Source organism: Anser cygnoides, chromosome Z (genome assembly GCF_040182565.1).
Source record: "Anser cygnoides isolate HZ-2024a breed goose chromosome Z, Taihu_goose_T2T_genome, whole genome shotgun sequence".
In the NCBI taxonomy this organism is placed as follows: Eukaryota; Metazoa; Chordata; class Aves; order Anseriformes; family Anatidae; genus Anser; species Anser cygnoides.
In genome coordinates this window covers 71,550,408-71,558,775 of record NC_089912.1, presented here as the reverse complement: position 1 = coordinate 71,558,775, position 8,368 = coordinate 71,550,408, and positions in this window count along the sequence as shown.

The following is an 8,368-nucleotide window of genomic DNA, read 5'->3' as shown; positions in this document are numbered from 1 at the left end:
CTCTCTGCGTCTACATTTAATGACTGCATTCAGAAGTACTCACGTGATTTAGCTCAATTCACTTTTCCACACGTAGGGATCTTGTGACATTTAAAATGCATTACTGTATCCCTGGATTCCTCATGGGGCTGTCAAATGTGGCACAGGAGTTTTGGGAAACTGTGCCCGTTGGGAACAGCAGCTGGAGGCCAACCAGGACATCCTAGGGTGCCTGAAGTGGCACGAGGTGAATGTGTAGTGGCAGCTGAACTGCAAACCTTCAAAGTCCAGACTAATTCAAGCTTAGGATCTGTTCTTGAAGACAGTATATGTGCTACTTCTAAAGAGTAGAGTAAGACTCAGTCTTTTTTTTTTTTTTTTTTTCAGAGTGGGCTTCCCGTTCTATGTAGTATGCTCGCTCACCATTACTGACTCATTCCTTAATGAAACATACTCTTTCTATGCCCCAAAATAATGCAGGTGGTGAGGGAGGGACAACCCCCACCTCCTCTGGTCACACTGCAGAGTGAAGCAAAAATACGTAAGTTTAGCTGCATCCCACAGTGATACTCTGGTGGTGATCACCCTTCTGAAAAATGGCAGATTTTGGTGTGATGGGTGTGATTTCTTCAAGCCAAGGATTGTCAGGGGAAATGCTCTGATCAGTAGACTAATGCGACTGATGGAAGTTTTAAAGAAAATGGTGGGTCTGTCCTTACTGGCCTGATCTTTTCAAGGTGTAGCACGTACAATTCTGAATTTAATTCTCAAATCTTTCTTTATGTACCTGAGACCTGTACTTGAATCCGGCAGTAAATCAGTCAGAAAGTCTCTGAGAAATAGGCATTGTTAAAAACTTTATCCCTCATCAGTGATTAAACTCACCGTCCACATAGGGGTCTCACCTAGTAGCACAGCATCAGGGCTTCCCAAAGTTTTCCCTTAGCAACCCTACTTCCAGGGTCACAACCCCACTTTCATTTTCACTTCCAGGCTTGTGGGCCCCAAGTGGGGTCATGACCCTAACTTGGGAACTGTTCTATAACACATTGAAAAAATTAACATACCAGCCAGTAAATACATCGGCAAAACAAACCCGTCCAGGCTACCCAAGACCCTGCGCAGTCTGCCATCCCTGGAGGCCTTACCTATTAAACATGGGTCAGATTTTCAAAAATGTGTATCTACTTGCAAGCTCACACACTGCTTTGGGTATGGGTTACCATTGTCTTGTAGTCTTCCTTTGTGCTATTTAGCTAAGTTGGGTGTTGACAAATATGTGCTAACACTTCTGAAAATATGACCCTCTTTTTCTTGCTCATTCATATGTTGGAGGTGCTGCTTAGATTTATTATTGCACATAATGGAGTTCACAGTTATTGTGTGTCAGAAACAAGATCTGGAGAGTCTGTTGTTCCCACAGCTGGAACAACACATACACATCTGCTAAAACTGCAGTGTAAATTGTATTGTCCTTACCAATTAATCACTTACAGTGTGTTCTATCAACTCTCCTCCTGCTTAACTCCTACTGGTCTTTACCCTCTTCTCCCTTCATCTTCCTCTGATGTATTCTGTTCTCCTTTCCTTCTGTGTCTCCCACTTCATTTTTTAACCTTTTCTACTGGTGTGCCGTGTTTGGACAAGGAGATGCTCCTATAGGAGTTCCTACTTCTCTTGCAGATCTTTCTACCATTATATCTCAAAAAGCTTTGCATGGGATGTGAAATCCCCCAGGTTATGAAATCTTAATGTCCTTTTTTCACAGTGGGGAGACTAGCACACTGCTCTGGTAAGGGCTGTTACTCACAGTCACCAAAAAGCCAGTGGCAGCGAAAAAGATGAAACTTCATTTTCCTGTGTCCCATGGTGGGCTCCAAGGAATGTTGTTAGTTAATACAGGACATACCAGTAGATGGCACTTCAGCGTTCAAAGCATTGCTTAAACATATGACGGGCTGATAAATTGGCTTTTTGTGTGTAGTTATTCAAGTACAACTTTTAGCATTGTTGGCATTTAGAGAGAAATAACTCTTCAGTCTTGTGCTGTTTTCCTGGGACCTTTACTCTGCCCTTTTTATTTTTTTTTTCCTTTTTCTTTTTTCCCCTTGTGACGACACTTTTCTGTTTCTCCCAGTTTTCCATATGGAATATCTTATTCTTGAGAAAAAAATAGAAAAGGAAATCTTATCAAGTGGAAAACTCTCACTTTTTTTTTTTTTTCAGAAAAGAGTTATTTAAATCCTGAATGACTGAGTAATGAGGAGACCTGAGGTGGGGGGCAGTGAGTAAAATCTATTTCCGAATGTTTATAAGGTCCTAAGCGTGTATCTGAATACCTGACTCCAAAATAGCACTGCAATCACCCCACCCAGTCTGCTTTTACAGACAAAATGGTAATAATACCAAGATCAGTGCATACTGCTAAGCCTCAGCACATATTTTTTGAAGTATGGGATAAGCAATTATTTACAAACTTGCAGAATATTTGTGAAATATATCCAAATGAAGACACTGTATGACCCCAAGCCTAGCTGTTGTGCTACCTTTGCTGTACACTGGCTGCAACTAAACACTTCAGATCCTGCCCAAGACTTTCTTCCAGATAGGAAATGAGGGCTTCTGCTGTGGGCCCTGGCTGGGTTTCACCCCGTCAGCACATGTGGTGCTGCTTGCTAGGTTGCTGACAGTGGCAAGTGCCTTTCAATTAAGGCTGAAGTTCCTTCAGAGCCCGTAAATGGAGGCTGCCAGGGAGATTAATAAATGAATTGTCACAGCTTCCAGGCATGCTGGGTTGGGAAGTGTGACTCTCAAGTCTGTGGGCTGCTTAAATTTGGAGCTCTGTGTCTGTATCATTAGAGAGATAGACTGAGTCCCTTTTTAGTTTCCCATAAAATGAATGAAAAATAATTTCTCTGAAGTTTGAGTCCAAATGTGGAAGTACTCAATATTTGTGTATCTTTATGCCAAGCATTTTAGACTTTTTGTAGTTTTTTTGGTGGAGTCACCATTTGAAACAAGGATTTGAATTGCTCCAACTAAACCATCTGTATGTGGGAAAAGATTATGGGAAACTTCCCTGCAGGGCTCTTTTTAGTTGCTCCAGTGGGCATTATCCATTATTTTTCCAAGTGTCTTGCCTTAGGGTTTTTTTTGCTTTCCTTGCTGTCTTGACCAATCTAGCTTGTACTTGTTATTGTCTCTTTGAGAATTATTGTCAGTCCTAAAAAAAATATTGCAATCTGAACAATACAATAGTTTAAAGTTGCATTTTAACTACTTCACTCTTTCATCTTATTTACTTTTTTCACTTAAAAATACGGAGACAAACTTTAATATGTTTGCTTGCCTTTTCTCCACTATGCATTCTAATCTATATAGAATGAATATTCTAGAGAACAGGTACTGCACTCCTTGCACAGCAAAAAGTTTTGCTAAAATCAACGGGAAAATAGCATTTATGAGGAATTTTAGGATCACTTAAGGATCGTGTAAGGGAAAGACATATTAAAGAAGGAACACTCTATGTTCCTCCTGATGATTGCATCCAGCAGCTGTGGTGATATGGTTCCATAAATGTTTCTTTAGGGAATTGTTTATTTTTAAACTGGACATTCCTTTCTGATTCTGGAGTCTGTAATACTTAAAAATGGGTGGACTTACTTCTTCATAGGATCATAGGATAATTCAGGTTGGAATAGGTGTCAGGAGATCATCTGCTTGATTGTCCTCGTGGGGAAAAAAGCTTCGTTTATACCCAGTATGAACTTCGCTCATTTCATCTGATTCCTGTTGTCTCTTGTCCTGCCACCATGCACTGCTGTGGAGATCTTCCCTCTATCTTCTCCATGACCTTCCTGCAGGTAGAAGGTTGCCCCCAAATCCTTCCTTTCTCCAGGCAGAAGCAGCCCCATCCCTCAGGCTTCCCTCTTAGGGCAGGTGCTCCAGTCCCTGAGCATCCTGGTGGGCCTCTGCTGGGCTTTCTTGTCCTCAGTGACACTTTCTTCCATGTTGTTTAAGGATTTGCATAACTACCTATCTGCTTTATCTATATGTCTTGCCATATTTCTTTCAGCAATACTTCTAATTCAAAAAATCAAATGCACATATTAGTACCTTCTACAAGTTTCTAACAGTGGCCACTTATCAACATCATGCTTGTATTTCCAGGTGACTCTTAAAATGTGAAGTGCTTAAAACTTAAAATAACAGTAAATAACATGAAGCTCAGCAAAAGACTGATAGGAATGTTGTTATCTGAATGACAGCATTCCAAGCTGCTAAGGGATCTTGAAAAATATATTAAAACTTATGTAAAACTGTATTTTTGCATACAATCCTGCTACAGAGGAAAATATTTTATTTTTTTTTAATGTTGTCTTTGTTGTGAACCTCTAACATACCATCAAGAAAGGTTCCAACATTAATTTAAAAATATTTCAAAAATTTTTAAAACCAGGTTAGTAAAATTTAACTCTTCAATGGGAATGCAGTGATTTCAGTTTTGGGGAGTTCTGACTATCTATAGACCTCACTGGAAGCATTGGGAGGCTCTCACACTGTTGCTGATTTGCACAGGTGGAAATTCATCAGCCTTCAGGCATTCTGATCTACACTGGACCACTTTGGTAAATTCCTTATCCTGTAACTGCATCTAGTAAGTCTGATAACCTGTTATCACAGTCCAGAGTTTCCTTTCAGTTTTCTGACACAATAGTGCTCTTCAATCCAAAAGGAAAGTGGAACAAATCATTTTAAAGTTTAAGAGATCATAAGAAGGTACCTATAAATTAGAGGAAAATGAACTGTACACGTTTTAACTCCAAATCAGTCTCTAAACTGAACACAATGGCTCTCATCTTGCTTTCATATTATATTTCTACACTGCTTGATAATTTCATTGGCCGTATTTTTTAAGAGTAATCTAACTGAATTATACAGATAATCCCAAATGAGCATCAGCAAAATTCAGCCACTGAAGTCCGTTATTTATTTACACCTATCACAAATAAATAAATAAATACATAGTTAACTTCTGAGTTAACTATTTTTCACATACCCCTACCTGTAAAATTCATGCTGCCATAATGGGTCAGGCAGGCCTTGGAATTACAGAAATATCAAACAAAGAAAAAAAGTAATTGCCTTATCTTCAGGGAATTACGAATTTAAAATCTGATAGCTTGTGAACCTCTTGGTCTATGTACAAATGCTTTGCTTCACCAGAAAGCATGGAATCCTAGTTCTTCAAAGGGATAAGATACAGATGTTTCTGTGCTGGTGATTCGTTATATAGTAAAATGTCACTGCCTAGAGAACAACACTGCATACTGAAATTTAATTTCACCTGATTCCCATTTGGAGGGAAAGAAGGAAACATTTTTATGTAATAAAAAAAAGAAATGGCAGCTGTTTGAAATTTGCTGAGGGGCTTGGAATGTAGTTCTAGGTGAGGTGCATTAGCAGGCAGAAAGCAAGCAAAGAGGTAAAAGGTGCAAAAGAGGTCCATTATATTGTTCTTAAGTCTATCATATGAACATAGCTATCAGGAATGCTTTTGAGTGTGATCAAAACTGTCTACACTCGCTTGCATGTATTGCGTGGATGAATACATTTGGGAACCAGGGCTTTAGAAGCAATATTCTTATCATTCAAATGCCTCAAACCGAGTCTCTTGGAATTAAGCTGATTTTGCTTAAGAGCCAGAGCATGGGTTTCTGTTTTCAAACATATACACTTTGACATTTAAGTGCCTGCGTTTGTGAACGTATTTCGAGGTCTGGGATTCAGTACATTAGTACATGCCATGGTGAACTAGGAGTTCACTAGGAGTTTCAGAAATGTGATTTACAGCAAGGGAAATACTTATGCCAGCTGACAGAAAACACCGAAGAGGAAAGATATTCCTGAAAATTTATTTCTCTTCTGGATTTAGGAGCTTGTGCAAGATGGTTTCAGAGCTGGAAACTACCTTCTTGAACCCCCCAGAAAGGAAAGGAATTAGAAAAAACAGATTCAGCACCTTCCTTAGAGTGAGGGAATTAAGACCACATTTCCACTTCCCAGGAAGTTCCCCACATACAAGTCTGGAGGAGAGAAAAGGAAAAAGCAAAGCCTCTCATGCTGTAACTATGACTCAGTGTAGAAAGAGATGTGATATTTGTAATCTTGATTTAAACAGAGGGTTAAACATGATTTCATAGCTCAAGGATGGAAGCACTTACATACTAGGGGAAGGAAAAGGGGAGGCAACCTGGATTCTGTCCCCTGCTTCAAGCATTATTTATGTATGTTACTCAATTACAAATGCAAAACGTGTAGGCAGCCCCTGGGGCAAGAACCCAAGACTTCCTCTTCAAAAGGAGCACCTATTAGGGTTGCAAATTATCCTCTCTCAAAGAATCTTGCTTCCTCTCCGACACAAGCATGGCTTCAGGAGGCATGACAGACAGTTCTCTGAGCTTCACCTTGAGCTGCTGGTAGATGTGCTCTTGGGAGATGTGGGAAAGATCTCCTCAGGAAGAGACTGGCGATGAACCTGCATCTCCCACTTCATCAGCAAGCACCTTATCTCCAAGTATGATATTATGTAAAACGTTGGCAGCTGTGCTGCCACTACCTCTGGACGTGTTTCTAGGAGAAAGGCTCTGGGGCCATCGTGCCTGATGCTGAGGTTGGTGTCTGTTAGACATGCTCAGAAAGCACCCACCTCATGAAGCTTCTCGGGAGATGCCTCACCTGTACACCACAGGCAGGCTTTGGTGCAAGGTAGGTTTCGAGGTTTTCAGCTGCATGGAAATAGCAGTAGTGATGGAAAATGTCATGGCAGAACTTTTAGATAATTTTATCAGCAAAACCCTAACGTAGATATATCTATCTATTTATTTATTTATTTTTATGTGTGTGGCTGTTTCGTGTACATGTACATACATAAATATAGCTTCCTGGCATTTTTGATGCTTTTTTGAATTTGGCTGTGACTTTGTGAAGCAGGACGCAAAATTAGAACCCAGAAATCCTGCTCTGCTACAGTAAGACATGTAAATATATTTACAATTAAAAGCAGCCTTTTAATGTTGTCGTTTTGTTGGAAATGAGGTAGCTGGCACCTACCTGAAGCTGAGAAAACTCTCCCCTTGTACTCGCCACATCTATTAAGCATTTCATCTCTATTTCATTGTCATGTGTTTATTAGTTCGTCAGGAGATTTTCCGATAGGGTCTGTTTCCATCCCTCTATTTTCCCAGCCCCCATTCTTCTTTATTCTGGGTTCTGTTGCCCTCAGGAGACTAAAATCCTGCTCACTTTGCTCCTCTCATCGTGCACTTCTTTCCAAAGAGATGACTTGTCTAAACGAAGCAACAGGAGGAGGAAGGGCAGAATTTTTTTGATATTATTTTGAATACAATATTATAAATGCACGCCTGTAGTCTTTATGTGTTCATAGATGAATAAATTATATTTGCTTTGGATGATGCTAAACAATCCATAACAAATTACAGTTTACTGTATAGTAAGAAATACACAGAAGACTATAGCAGGAACAGGCTTTAAATATGATTTGTATTCAAACAAAACGGGTAAGTCAATTTCCGCTCTGAAACCTCAACTCAGCAAACTGCTTAAACGCTACTGAATAAGGTGCTTAAGTACATTTTTAAGTTTTGTGCAGTATGACAGGGAATTTTTGATAAGTGGAGCCTTGTTTGGAAGAACAGCATAACCATGGTAGCATAAAACAAGATTCTGATCCCTGCTGTGCTTATGGCTGGCTGTTACCTTTCCTCTGAGTTCACTGGACACTGAGTCTTGGACACTAAAAGTGTTCAGACTGAAGATTGGTTCAGAACTAAACAGATTTTCTGAATTAACTCTCCTCTTGGGAGCAAAGAATTTCCAAGTGACAATGTGCTGTTTGATGCATCATTTTTTTTGTCTGTTGTGCTGTTACCCATCTTACATTTGAGCAACAAGTTCATCATTTGCCCTTTCTATTAGTCATCTAAAAAGATACAACAAGAACCTCACTAACGTGGAACTGAAGCTTAACACAATCTCAAATGCGTGTTCAAAACCTCCTAGAAATGTGCAAATTAAAGATGTCCAAGAAATGACAGACATTTTATTCTCAGGATGGAGAGGGAAACAAAAATGCTGAATCTCTTCCCATCCTTCAGAGTACTTGGATATAAAACAAAGTAACATCAACAGACTGGAGATGTTGCTTCTGTCTGAAAAGAAGTGTTTCTTAACTAGTGTTCCTGAAAGCTTTGGCCTTAACCAGTGTGTTTCAGTGCTAAGTCAGGAACAAGCCTCCTTTCCCCTGACTACAGGTACATCTGCCCTGCACCAGAACCCTTTAGAAGCAAAAAAAAATGAGGACTACATC